The sequence below is a fragment of the Macrobrachium nipponense genome, chromosome 31 (genome assembly GCF_015104395.2).
Source record: "Macrobrachium nipponense isolate FS-2020 chromosome 31, ASM1510439v2, whole genome shotgun sequence".
Taxonomy (NCBI): domain Eukaryota; kingdom Metazoa; phylum Arthropoda; class Malacostraca; order Decapoda; family Palaemonidae; genus Macrobrachium; species Macrobrachium nipponense.
In genome coordinates, this window is record NC_061093.1 from 16,105,101 (window position 1) to 16,118,077 (window position 12,977).

At 47.1% G+C, this 12,977-nt stretch overlaps 2 pseudogenes; one reads left to right on the forward strand and one right to left on the reverse strand.

Moving 5' to 3' along the window:
• The window catches only part of LOC135206646 (cyclin-dependent kinase 12-like), an 89,376-nt pseudogene extending 88,462 nt beyond the window's left edge, over nt 1-914 (forward strand).
• LOC135206647 (cyclin-dependent kinase 12-like) overlaps nt 1-12,977 on the reverse strand; it is a 193,077-nt pseudogene that overhangs the window by 104,607 nt on the left and 75,493 nt on the right.

A 12,977-nucleotide genomic window follows, 5' to 3' on the forward strand; every position in this document is an offset into this window, starting at 1 on the left:
AAGCATGGCTTTTGAAGGCTGAAGGGATGTTTGCAGGGAACATTAATATTGTCCTGAATTTGTCACAGTGCACGCTGCATGTGATATCCACCAATTTGACTATATTTACATGGGTCCTATATCTGCACTGGACTGCAACAGAATTCTCTCAACTCGGTTCATCTGCTATTACGTACACTATTAAGATGGTCATTGCTCTGCTCACTTTAGAAATCTTATTGCTCTATAGAGGTGTTAAAATGCATGTTACAACAAAATTTTAACCACAGGCTAATTTTTGAATTTTGTTTATTCCAGCTTAGGCCATCTGTCTAAAGAATATCATATCACATAATATTGAACTTCATCAATTTTTGTTTTAAATTTATTATGAACTACTAAAAGTACTTATTGGAGCATTTTAGTTCTTATGATACACCACATTGTACCTCTAATGCAGTGTGATACAGGTGCACTGTGAAATTCTGCTATTTCATGTCTTCCTTGTATTTCTCTCCATTGCTTAACTCATCTCCAGCCTCCCTTCTCATCTAAGTAGATCTGGATCTTCCAGCAGTTGATGCACACAACTCAACTGACACTATCACATACTGTTACCAGTCATTTTTACTTATTGCATCATTTCTTAAAAGGCTGAATTGAAGGGCAGAACCTAAACTTAAATATTTTCAGATGGATCCTGGCATTCGTCGATTACTAGAGAGACTAAATGCTGCAGTACTTTTAGCAGCAACAGCAAGAGAAGACGGTTACGTGGGGATTCATCATCCGTAGATGTGAAGGAAGTCACCATAGAGCCCGGGGAACCAATTATAACACCATCAGGTATGGGGAGTGTTTTGCATGCTGTTATGAATTTTGTAAGTGGTAGGGATATTCTCATATTTTATGGTACTTGAGTATATTACTAGTTTTGCATTGTAAGTGTGTTCATGCAAAACTCAATTTTGCCCCAAGTTATGTACTAGTCATTAACTCCTCTACATAGATACAATGAGTGGTTTTTGTATACTTATTTATTTGAATTTGTTATGAACTAGACAAGGTTTGAGATGAACATCTCAACAGGCAGAGCCCCAGGTAATTGGTGAAAAGTTTGTTTCCTAAATATTGAGTTATGGGTTAATCATTATGTTGATTGTAGACATTAGAATGAATTTGTGTACCTAATGCTAAGATGTAGTGGAGGTATGTACAGCTATGCTCTTAAGTGATACAACATGATTGCATAGGATTTCATTAAAAAAATTCACAATTTGGCAACCTAACATGGTACATATTAATAAATTATTTCAATGCAAAAACAATTATTTCATACAATAAGGCTATAATATGTTTCATAGGGGTGAAATCTGTCATATGTTTCAAAACTAAGAGAATGTCGCCAAATTTTGGAAAAAGTTACAAAGCGCAATTGGCGTTTGACAAAAGTCATTACCATACCCCAGTTCAAATGTTTGAAAGAAGAAAAAGTGATACTGATATTGCTTCCAATGCAACCATTAAAATTGGAAATAGTCATATTTGATTTTTATGCCTCAGTGCTAAAATATGTCTATTAAATAAATATGTAAGTATTACTGTAGCCAGAAAGCATCGTCCGCCAATGTCAACTGGTGAGGTGGAGCGTGTGTGACGCAATTGGCAATTATTAGGTTGGCAGTATAACATGAACCAACCTGGGACATACATAGGTCTGCAGTGAGTAGCACTAATGAAATCATCTTGCTCATTTATTTTTATATTGAATATTTGGACTTTCTAAAAAATAAAATTATTTATGTTACAACTTCAAAAAATTATGGCTTACTTGGAACTATTCACTTAAACAATTATTCTTTTGTTCCCATTCATACCTATATTGACAATTTGTGGCTAGAAAGCATATGAAGTCATCTGCACATTCTTACACTTCAAGTTACCTTATGAATGAATAAATTATATGTACACCAAAAGTCTAATGAATGAATAAATTATAACGTACTTCAGAAGTAAGCAGAGTGACTATTAAGAAAATAGTATTTTAACCCTTAAACGCCTATTGGACGTATTTTACGTCAAGATAAATTGGTCTGTCGGGTGTGCATGATTGGACATATTTTACGTCAACATAGAAAAGTTTTTTTTTTTTATTTTGCGGAAAAATATACTTATAGGCCTACCAGCTGAAACTTTTGAATCGCGCCTTCGGGGATGCTGGGAGTTCACGTTCAAGGTGTTGTTTTGTTTACAATCATTACACAGGCGCGCAAGCGCTAATTTCTTTCTTATCGCACTAAAAAGTATTCAGTGACACATCTCAGAAATTATTTTGTCACTTTGACATAATTTTTGCACCATTTTAAATTAGCTGTTACATGGAGTATTATATATGAAAATGTGCGCATTTCATGTAGAATACAACAAAATAATACTCATGATTGTAGCTTTTATCAGTTTTGAAATATTTTTTTTCATATAAATAACAAGTGCCAAAATTTCAACCTTTGGTCAACTTTGACTACTGAAATGGTCGAAAAACGCAATTGTAAGCTATAACTCTTATATTTTAGTAATATTCAATCATTTACCTTCATTTTGCAACAAATTGGAAGTCTCTAGCACAATATTTAGATTTATGGTGAATTTATGAAAAAACTTTTTCCTTACGTCTGCGCGGTAACTCTTCCGAAAAAATCATACATGCGATTGTCGTAATGTTTGCACCATTTTAAATAGCCGTTTTATAAAGTTTTATATATGGAAATGTGCGCAATTTCATGCACAATACAACTAAAAACAACCCATGGTTGTAGCTTTTATCAGTTTTGAATATTTTTCATATAAATAACAGTAAGTGCCAAAATTTCAACCTTCGATCAACTTTGACTCTAACCGGAAATGGGTCGAAAAACGCAATTGTAAGCTAAAACTCTTATATTCTAGTAATATTCAATCATTTACCTTCATTGGCAACAAATTGGAAGTCTCTAGCACAATATTTTGATTTATGGTGAATTATGAAAAAAAACTTTCCTTACGTCTGCACGGTAACTCTTCCGAAAAAATCATACGTGCGATTGTCATAATGTTTGCACCATTTTAAATTAGCCATTACATAAAGTTTTACATATAAAATGTGCGCAATTTCATTATATATAATTGAAGGTTGTAGCTTTTCTCATTTTTGAAATATTTGCATATAAATCACGATAAATAGAAAAGAACCACGTTCGGTCAACTTTGACTCTACCGAAATGGTCGAAAAACGCAATTGTAAGCTAAAACTTACAGTCTAGTAATATTCTGTCATTTATCTTCATTTTGAAACATTCAAAGTCTCTAGCACAATATTTAGATTTATGGTGAATTAAAAAAAAAAAAACTTTCCTTCCCTCCGCGCGCGGATTCTCCGCCGCAAATCTCCGAAATGCGTATGTCGCATTCTCGTAATATTTGCTCCATTTCATACTAGGAGTTTCATACAGTTTTATATATGAAAATGTGCACAATTTCATGTGAAATACAACAAAAAATAATTGAAGGTTGTATCTTTTCTCATTTTTGAAATATTTGCATATAAAAAAAATGTATATATAAAAATTTCGACATTCGGTCAACTTTAACTCGTCCGAAATGGTCGAAAACTGCAATTGTAAGCTAAAAAGCTTACAGTATAGTAATATTCAATCATTTGTCTTCATTTTGAAACAAATTGGAAGTCTAGAACAATATTTAGATTTATGGTGAATTTTTGACAAAAAAAATTTTTTTACGTCTGCGCGTTACGAATTCATGCATCATTTTGCGATAATATTTTCTGTGTTGCTTTGAACGTATTACAATGTGTCATATACCAAAATGATCGCAATTTAGTGTACAATATAACAACAACAAAATTCGTTAGCTTTAACCGTTTTGCTCACAGCGCGATTTGAATATAATTATATATTGAAATTTTTGTTTTTGCGCTATCATATATCGCATTATTTATATATGATAATGATTTGTTTTTTTTTCATTTCTGATGGTTGCATACTAAACTTCAGGCAATGACAAAAATAGCAGCCAAAATGAACTTTTAATCTTGAAACTAAGCGCCGCTGTGATTTAAAAAAAAAAAAATAGTTTTTTCCACTTTGTGCTCACTCCGAGACCCCCTCGGCATACAGGAGATGATTTTTATTATACCCCTTCAACGTTTAAGGGTTAAGCCACTTAAAAAAAAAAAAATAAAAAAAAAAAAAAAAGTGTTCCATACACCTTGGTATTGATACTAATAGATATTACTATTAACCCTTAAACGCCGAATGGACGTATTAAACGTCAAGTCAAAATCTCCCCCGATTTCCGAATGGGCGTACCATACGTCTGCTCAAAAAAAGTTTTTTTTTAAATTCGCGGAAAAATACTTATAGGCCTACCAGCCGAAAACTTTTGAATCACGCGCCTTGGGGGATGCTGGGAGTTCACGGATCAAGGCGTTGTTTTGTTTACAATCGTTACGCAGGCGCGCAAGCGCGAATTTCTTTCTTATCGCACTTTAAAGTATCAATGACACATCTCAAAAATTATTTTGTCACTGACATAATTTTTGCAACAAAAAAAATGCTCATGATTGTAACTTTTATCAGTTTTGAAATATTTCTATATAAATAACGATAAGTGCCAAAATTTCAACCTTCGGTCAACTTTGACTCTACCAAAATGGTCGAAAACGCAATTTTAAGCTAAACGCTTATATTGTAGTAATATTCAACTATTTACCTTATTTGTTCCGACACGGCATACAAACCTTCGGTCCTTTTACAATAGGAAGATACTAGCGGCAGCTGGATAGGTCGTAAGCTTTCGAACAAGGGGTTCGTAGTTAACTGCTTGTCCGACAGGCGCGCGCGCGCGACTGGGAGGTAACAATAACATTTTGCTTTCGGCCTCACGGTGGATGGACGTGTGTGTTTCGCTCTCTGCCCGCTGCTCGTCGTTTGCTTTCTGTTTTGTTTGTAATTGTGTATGAAAAGATTGTAAGTACAGTATTCTCTCTTTTCATATTAATTACGCTGAATTCATTAATGATGGAATCTCCGCGCCTCGCTACCCCAAGGAGACTTTGCCCGGGTACCGAAGGGCGCAAATGTGGGAAATTCAGATCTTTTCCCGAGATAGACCCTCATGTTTTGTGTGCTCGGTGCCGGGGGCGCGAATGCACCCGGGCCGAGCCCTGTGATGTTTGTATGGACTGGTCGGAGGCGCAGTGGACATTGTATGAGGGCAGGAAGAAGCGAAGGCCTGCAAAGGAGTCGTCGGAAAGCTCTCCCGCGACTCCTTTGGTGACGGACACTTCGTCTTCTTTCCTGCCGCCCGCTCAACTTCCACGTCTCGCGCCTTCCCCTTCGGGGGGGGGTGTCTAGGTCCTTCTCCTCTCCCGATGTGTCGAGTGTGGAGGAGGGCGCTAGATACCCCGACGTAGAGTTGTACTCTGGGTCCTCTATCCGCTCGTCTTCGCGCGAGCGGGTAGAGGATCCGCCTAATCACCCGACTTTTGCCTCCTCAGGTGCGGTTGCCGTGAAGGATGACCTTGGACAGGTGTGGGCGTCGTTGGGACTGCAGGGCGTGCCGAGTGTCCAGGGGCTGCTCTATCATCTCGCTGGCTCCGTGGCGGTTACGCACGCTACGGTAACAACCACCACCACGACCCCTGACAACACCTGGCTACGCGTCACCTCCTCATCTGGTGTACACCCAGCACGCGGTCTCTGTAACACCAACAACATCGGGTGCAGGGGCCAGTCGCCGTAACTCGGGGGAGTGTGATGCCGCCACCTGGGTTTGCCGTGCTGCCGCGACCGGACTTCATGTGCCCGAAGAGCTCGCCCCTGGACCTCCCACCGGTACCGATGACGTCTGTGCCGCTGGTTCGACCAGCTGTATCTGCCGTACCTGCCGTGACCACCGCTGCTGTTCCTGTTCCTGTTCCTGCCGTGTCTGCTGCCGTTCCTGTGATGCCCGCACCTGCTGATGTCGTTCCCGTTCCTGGCGCCGCTGCTCCCGATGCTGGTCTGTTCGGACAGGTACGTCCGGGCCCTGTTGCTTCGGCAACAGCAGCCCGGCTTCGTCCTGGATGACAGACCTGACATCGGTCCTGAGGAGGTTGACGAAGAAGAAGAAGAAGAGGAGGAAGGTGTCGTCGTCGTCTTCATCGTCTTCTTCGTCGTCGTCGTCTGCCGCCTCTTTTCCCCTTCTTCTTCTAAGGCTCCCCCGCCTAAGAAGAAGAAGGTCGCCTCCCCCCCCCCTAAGAAGTCTTCTTCGGGAGCTTCTAAGGGCCCGTCTCGCTCTGGTGTTTTGGGGGAGACGGGGGGTTTCTTCCGCTGGTCGCCCTGCTCCTTCGGGAGCAGGACCCGTCTCCTTCTCCCGCAACCGGAAGGAAGAACTACGGGGACCAGAAGGGGTGCCGGCTAACACCGGCACTTCCTCACCTGCTGTTCAGTGGTTCGGCCACAGCAGCAGGATCCGGCTCGGCCGCTCGTTCGCGAGAGGTACCGAGTGTACGGTCGCCTACCAGCGACCGTGTTGCAGCCAGGAACCAGACCTCTGAGTCCGCTCAGCGTCAGGTTCACGGCACGGAGCGGAAGACTGGTGACAGCCGCTCACGCGACTCTCACCAGACCAGCTCTCGCTCTCGCGGCGAGGCAGCTGGCTACCCTGGGCGGACGTGACGGTCCATGACCGGCCACGGGCTGAGGCTGGGAAGAGGTCCCCCCGTTCGCCGGCACCAGCCACGGCTGGTACCAGCGACGTGACGCGCCGTGAGGATACGCACCGGTCTCACCGTGACAGTGGAGCTCGCCGGTCGCCTGACCGTCACTCTCACAGAGAGCGATCGGGTACGGCGACCAGCACCAGCTCCTCTGACACGAGACCTGGGGCCGCTGTTCTCGGTCCAGCCGTTCTCCACAGCGAGACGGCTCGACTAGGCCTGCAGCTCGATCGCCACCGCGGGTGACGATCGCCTGCAGTCCTTCCAAGCCCGCTGGTTCTGCCAGCGAGCGAGGAGGGAGCGTCAGGTCTGCCTCTCCCATACCTTCAACCTCCTCGGGTTACACCGGGAGGGGCGAGGTATTGAGGAGTGATCGTGAAGGGTGCGCCCTTCAGGATCCCGCCACGTCGTCGTACGTACCAGGCTCGGTTCTCGGACCAGCCAGGTCTTACGCACAGGTGGCTGGAGGAGACCGAGAGGGGGCTGTCGCTGCTCCTCTCCTTGAGGAGGAGGGTCTCGGGAGGTACTCTGTTCGAGGGACTGGACGGTCCGACTCCACAGGATGCTATCACGCCCGAGATCCAGAGGAACTTTGCCGAGGTTATTGCGCTGATTCGTCAGCACAACGACCTCGGGGAAGGATCGCCGCTCCCACCATCCGAGCCCACGTCCCGGCTCGAGTCGTTCTGGGGCCCGAAGAGGGAACCCAGACCGACGGTGGGTTTGCCGCGGTCAGAGCTGGCTGACTCAGTGCTGGATCAAGTTGAATCGCTTGTCTCTGGACAGGACGGTTCGCTGAAGTCTGGCAGGTCTAGCAAGCTACTTCCACCTCCTCTGCTACGACAGCGGCGGTTTTATGTGCCATCTGAGGATCCGATTGCCGCCCAAACAGGGTGAACCCGGGAGTTAGCGAGGCTGACTCCGGGTGTGTCTCTGCAGCAGCTCCTGTCCGAGAACCTGTGGTTCTCGCAGCAAGAGGCACTAGGCCTGGAATCTACCGCCATGGCAGCTTTCCAGGCCGTCTCCTGGCTAGATCTGTGGTCCCTCACAGTATCTAAGGTCGCAGCCACCTCCGGGGGAATTTCTCCCGAAGATGACTCGGCCTTCAGGAGAGTTTGCCAGTCTGGGGGAAGAGCCATCTCCTTCCTTGCCCACCAGACGGTGAACCTGTGGGCCAACCTGGTTCTCCGACGAAGGGACGCTGTCCTTACTCGGGTTTCCAGGGCGGTCCATTCGTGAAGCGGCATTGGGACTTCGAAACGGACCTTTACGGAGTTCCACGTCTCTCTTCCCACGAGAGATGGTGGACGCTGCGGTGGACAGACGGCGCACTGATGACAGTGACCGTCTGGTTCACCAGGCAGTCTCGAAGGCTTCTGGGCAGCCTCGGACTGCGGCCAAGTCTAAGAGCTCGGCTAGCGCCTCCTCGGCTGCTAAGACGGTTGCTGCGTCGAAGCCCCGAGGAGTGACTCTGTCTTCTTCGACTTCTGGCAAGGGGGGCCGTAACCAGCCCTCCTCCCAGCCCTCCTCATCCCGTGGAGGCTCTGGGAAGAAGTCGAAGAAAGGGGGGAAAGGGGGGGAAACGCTAGGGACGGCGTTCCCCCTCGACCTGCTGCCGGAAGTGGGGGGGTGGTGCCTGGCCAGCCATTGGGCAACTTGGCAGCGCTACGGCGCCGAGACCTGGATTGTAGATGTCCCTTCGGGAGGGATATCTATTACCCTTCGAATCTCGGCCACCCCTCACCTCCAACCCGGTCCAACAGCAGTCGTACGTCCCCGGGTCACCGAAGGACGTAGCACTCAGACAGGAGATCAAGACCATGCTGAGCAAGAGAGCTGTAGAGATCGTCACGGATCAATCACCGGGCTTTTACAGTCGACTCTTCCTGGTGGAAAAGTCTACGGGAGGCTGGCGCCCGGTGATAGATCTCTCTCCCCTGAACCGGTTTGTTCGCCAGACCCGGTTCACGATGGAGACGGCACGCTCAGTGCTCGACTCCATCAGGGAGAACGATTTCATGCTTTCAGTGGACTTGAAGGATGCGTATTTCCAAATACCCATTCATCAGTCCTCCAGAAAGTACCTCCGCTTCATCCTCGACGGGACGGTGTACCAGTTCAGGGCACTGTGCTTCGGTCTCTCAACCGCCCCACAGGTGTTCACGCGAGTGTTCACTCTGGTGTCTGCTTGGGCCCATTCGCACGGGATACGTCTGATGAGGTATCTCGACGATTGGTTGGTCCTGGCGAGCTCCCGCTCGCAGTTGCTACAGGACAGGGATCGGCTTCTCGAGTTCTGTCGCGATCTGGGATCGTTGTGAACTTCGAGAAGTCCGATCTCGAGCCCAAGCAGAGGATGAAGTACCTGGGTATGCTGATCGACAGGTGTAGCAGGGCGAGTCTTCCCCGCGGACTCGCGGATCAGCAGATTCAGGGAGGCAGCCAACCAGTTCCTGTCTCGGCAGGAACAGGTAGCTCAGCGATGGCAAGTCGTGATCGGACACCTGTCGTCACTCGAGAAGTTAGTCCCTCACGGGCGTCTTCACCTGCGGGTCTCTTCAGTGGAGACTAAAGGAGAGTTGGTCACAGGCGACGGATCCCCCAAGCTTTCCAGTGTCACTGACACAGGAGGTGAGGCAGGACCTAGCCTGGTGGCTCGACGACAGGAACCTCTTAAGAGGAGTGCCTCTGCGCACTCCCCCCCCGGACATGCAGCCGTTCTCAGACGCATCGACCGAGGGATGGGGCGCACACCTGGAGGAGTTGCTGACTTCAGGAGTGTGGGACGAGAACGACAAGCACCTTCACATCAATGTACTGGAACTCAAGGCAGCGTTCCTCGCTCTCCAAGAGTTTCAGGACCGCTTGATGGGACACTCAGTGGTGTTGATGTGCGACAACACCACGGTGGTGGCTTACGTCAACAAACAGGGGGGCCTAGTGTCCCTCCCGTTGTACCAGTTGACACGGCAGGTGCACGAGTGGGCTCAGGCACACTCAATAGAGCTGTCGGCACGCTACATTCCAGGGAAGAGGAATGTAGTAGCAGACACGCTCAGCCGTCGGGATCAGGTGATAGGGACGAATGGTCTCTACACCAGGACGTGGCGGAAGGCTCTTCGACCTGTGGGGGCGACCAGTCGTGGATCTGTTCGCACCCGGCACAACAGGAAGCTCCAGGTGTTCTTCTCGGCCGTGCCGGACCCATGGGCAGCTGCAGAGGACGCTCTTCAACACCCGTGGGACAACCTCTTCGTCTATGCCTTTCCCCCGTTCAGCCTGATTCGCAAGGTGATCAGTCGAGCACTGGTCACCCCGAATCTCAGGATGATCCTGGTGGCTCCCAAATGGCCACAGGCCATTTGGTATCCGGACCTGCTGGCTCTTCTCGCAGGAGAACCGAGAGAGATTCCCCCTTGGCACAACCTTCTCGCCCAGCCACACGTCGAGCGGTACCACCGAGCAGTCCAGTCCCTACGTCTTCACGGCTGGCTGTTATCCACCATCTCTTGCAACGAGAGGCTTTTCTCGTAGCGCAGCAACAGAGATGGCTGGAAACGTCCGTCAGTCCTCTGCAGCTGTGTACCAGGGGAAGTGGGCCGTCTCTGTGGTTGGTGTCGTAGACGGGGTCTATCTCCTCAGAGCCACTCTTCAGCAGGTAGCGGATTTCCTCGTTTTTCTTCGCGAGAGAAGCTCCTCTCAGTCCCCACAGTAAAAGGATACAGAGCCGCCTTGGCGCTCGTCCTGAAACTGAGGGGATTGGACATCTCGAACTCGTTCGAGATCTCCTTGCTGATGAGGAGCTTCGAGAGGTCTTGCCCACCCACAGGGAACTCAGGCCCCCCTGCGTGGGACGTGACTCTCGTCCTTAGGAGTCTGACTCGAACACGTTCGAGCCACTCCGAGAGTCGTCAGACAGGGATCTGAACCTCAAGACCCTCTTCTTGCTGGCCCTGGCATCGGCGAAGAGAGTAGGGGAACTTCATGGTCTTTCCTATGATGTACGACACTCCAGGGGATGGGGATCCGTGACGCTCGATTTCGTCCCGAACTTCGTTGCGAAGACTCAAAAGAAACCGTCAGTCCCTGATGACAGGTTCGAGTCATTCACGATTCCCTCCCATATTGGACTTCACCGATAATGATGCGGATGAGATGCTTGCTTTGTCCTGTGAGGGCGCTACGGCGCTATCTGAAGAGAACTCGTCACCTCAGGCCTGAGTGTCGACGCCTCTTCGTTAGCACCGGGGTCACCAAGAAAGAAGTATCCAAGAACACTCTTTCATTCTGGCTGCGTGAGGTCATCAGGAGGGCGTATGAGGCTGATGGTAGTGACGACATCCGTACGTCCCGTCCGAGAGCTCACGAAGTCAGAAGTATTGGCCCCTCGTTGGCGTTTCGCAAGAACTTCTCCGTGGCGCAGGTCCTGAAGGCAGGGGTCTGGTCTAACCAGACTACCTTTACGTCCTTCTACCTTCGGGATATTCCCACAGGTCCTTGGATACCTTTTCCTTGGGACCCGTGGTGGCTGCTCAACAAGTTGCTGTAGCTAACCCAGACCCTCGCAGGCTGAACAGCATCGAGTCCTGTGTGACTGTGTGGATGGATGTGTGAGTGAGTGAGTGACTGGCTCTCTCTTCCCGTCTCTTCCTTCCCCTCACCTGTGGGCAGAGGGCCATGGTCGTCACTACGCTGGATGAGGACGAGATGCAGGTGAGCTATATGACAGAGCCCCATCCTATCCCTTTCAACTAGGGATAGGAGCAGAATATCCACCACTTCTTCTGCAAGGGGGGAAGTGGATGCCTACAAGAGTCAAACCATGACTTTATATTTGCTCCTGTACAGGAACAAGTTTCTTGCATTGCTGGTACTAAGAGATGCGCATGCCCCTCTCTTAGTATTCGGTCCAGAGCGGTCTGACCATTGATCCTGCGGTGCACACCCCGATCAATCGGACAGAGGCTTGGATCCCTCCCTCGCTCTTACGACCAGGGAGGCTTCCAAGGTAGGGCGAACACCAGTCTGTTCACAAAAGACTCAGATTCCACACCACAAGAAGTGAGTCTTCCTATTGTAAAAGGACCGAAGGTTTGTATGCCGTGTCGGAACAAATGACAATTTGTCCAAAATTGCATTTTTCCTAACTATACAACCTGAGGTCCTTTTACACATAGCCCCACCTCATGCCACCCCTCACTCTGCAGTTTTGCTTGGGCCAAAGCAAAAGTGATTTGTTTACCTCCCAGTCGCGCGCTTGCGCGCCTGTCGGACAAGCAGTTAACTACCGAACCCCTTGTTCGAAAGCTTACGACCTATCCAGCTGCCGCTAGTATCTTCCTATTGTAAAAGGACCTCAGGTTTGTATAGTTAGGAAAAATGCAATTTGGACAAATTGTCATTTTTCAACAAATTGGAAGTCTCTAGCACAATATTTCGATTTATGGTGAATTTATGAAAAACTTTTTCCTTACGTCCGCGCGGTAACTCTTCCGAAAAAAATCATACATGCGATTGTGGTAATGTTTCGACCATTTTAAAATAGCCGTTACATGAGGTTTTATATATGGAATGTGCGCAATTTCATGCACAATACAAACTAAAAAAAAACACCCCTGGTTGTAGCTTTTATCAGTTTTGAAATATTTTCATATAAAAAATGATAAGTGACAAATTTTCAACCTTCGTTCAATTTTTGACTCTACCGAAATGGTCAAAAACGCAATTGTAGCTAAAACTCTTATTTTATTTTGTAATATTCAATCATTTTACCTTCATTTTGTAACAAATTGGAAGTCTCTAGCACAATATTTTCGATTTATGGTGAATTTATGAAAAAAAAAAATTACATTTTGTTTCCTTACCGTCCAGCGCAGGTAACTCTTCCGAAAAAATCATACGTGCGATTGTGGTAATGTTTGCACCATTTTAAATTAGCCGTTACATAAAGTTGTATATAGAAAATGTGCGCAATTCCATGTAGAATACAACGACGAAAAATAATTGAAGGTTGTAGCTTATCTCATTTTTCGAAATATTTGCATATAAATCACGATAAATAAATAAAAAACCACGTTTCGGTCAACTTTGACTCTACCGAAATGGTCGAAAAACGCAATTGTAAGCTAAAATTTTACATTTTAGTAATATTCAATCATTTACCTTCATTTTGCAACAAATTGAAGTCTTTAGCACAATATTTCTATTTATGGTGAAATTTATGAAAAAAACTTTCTTTCCC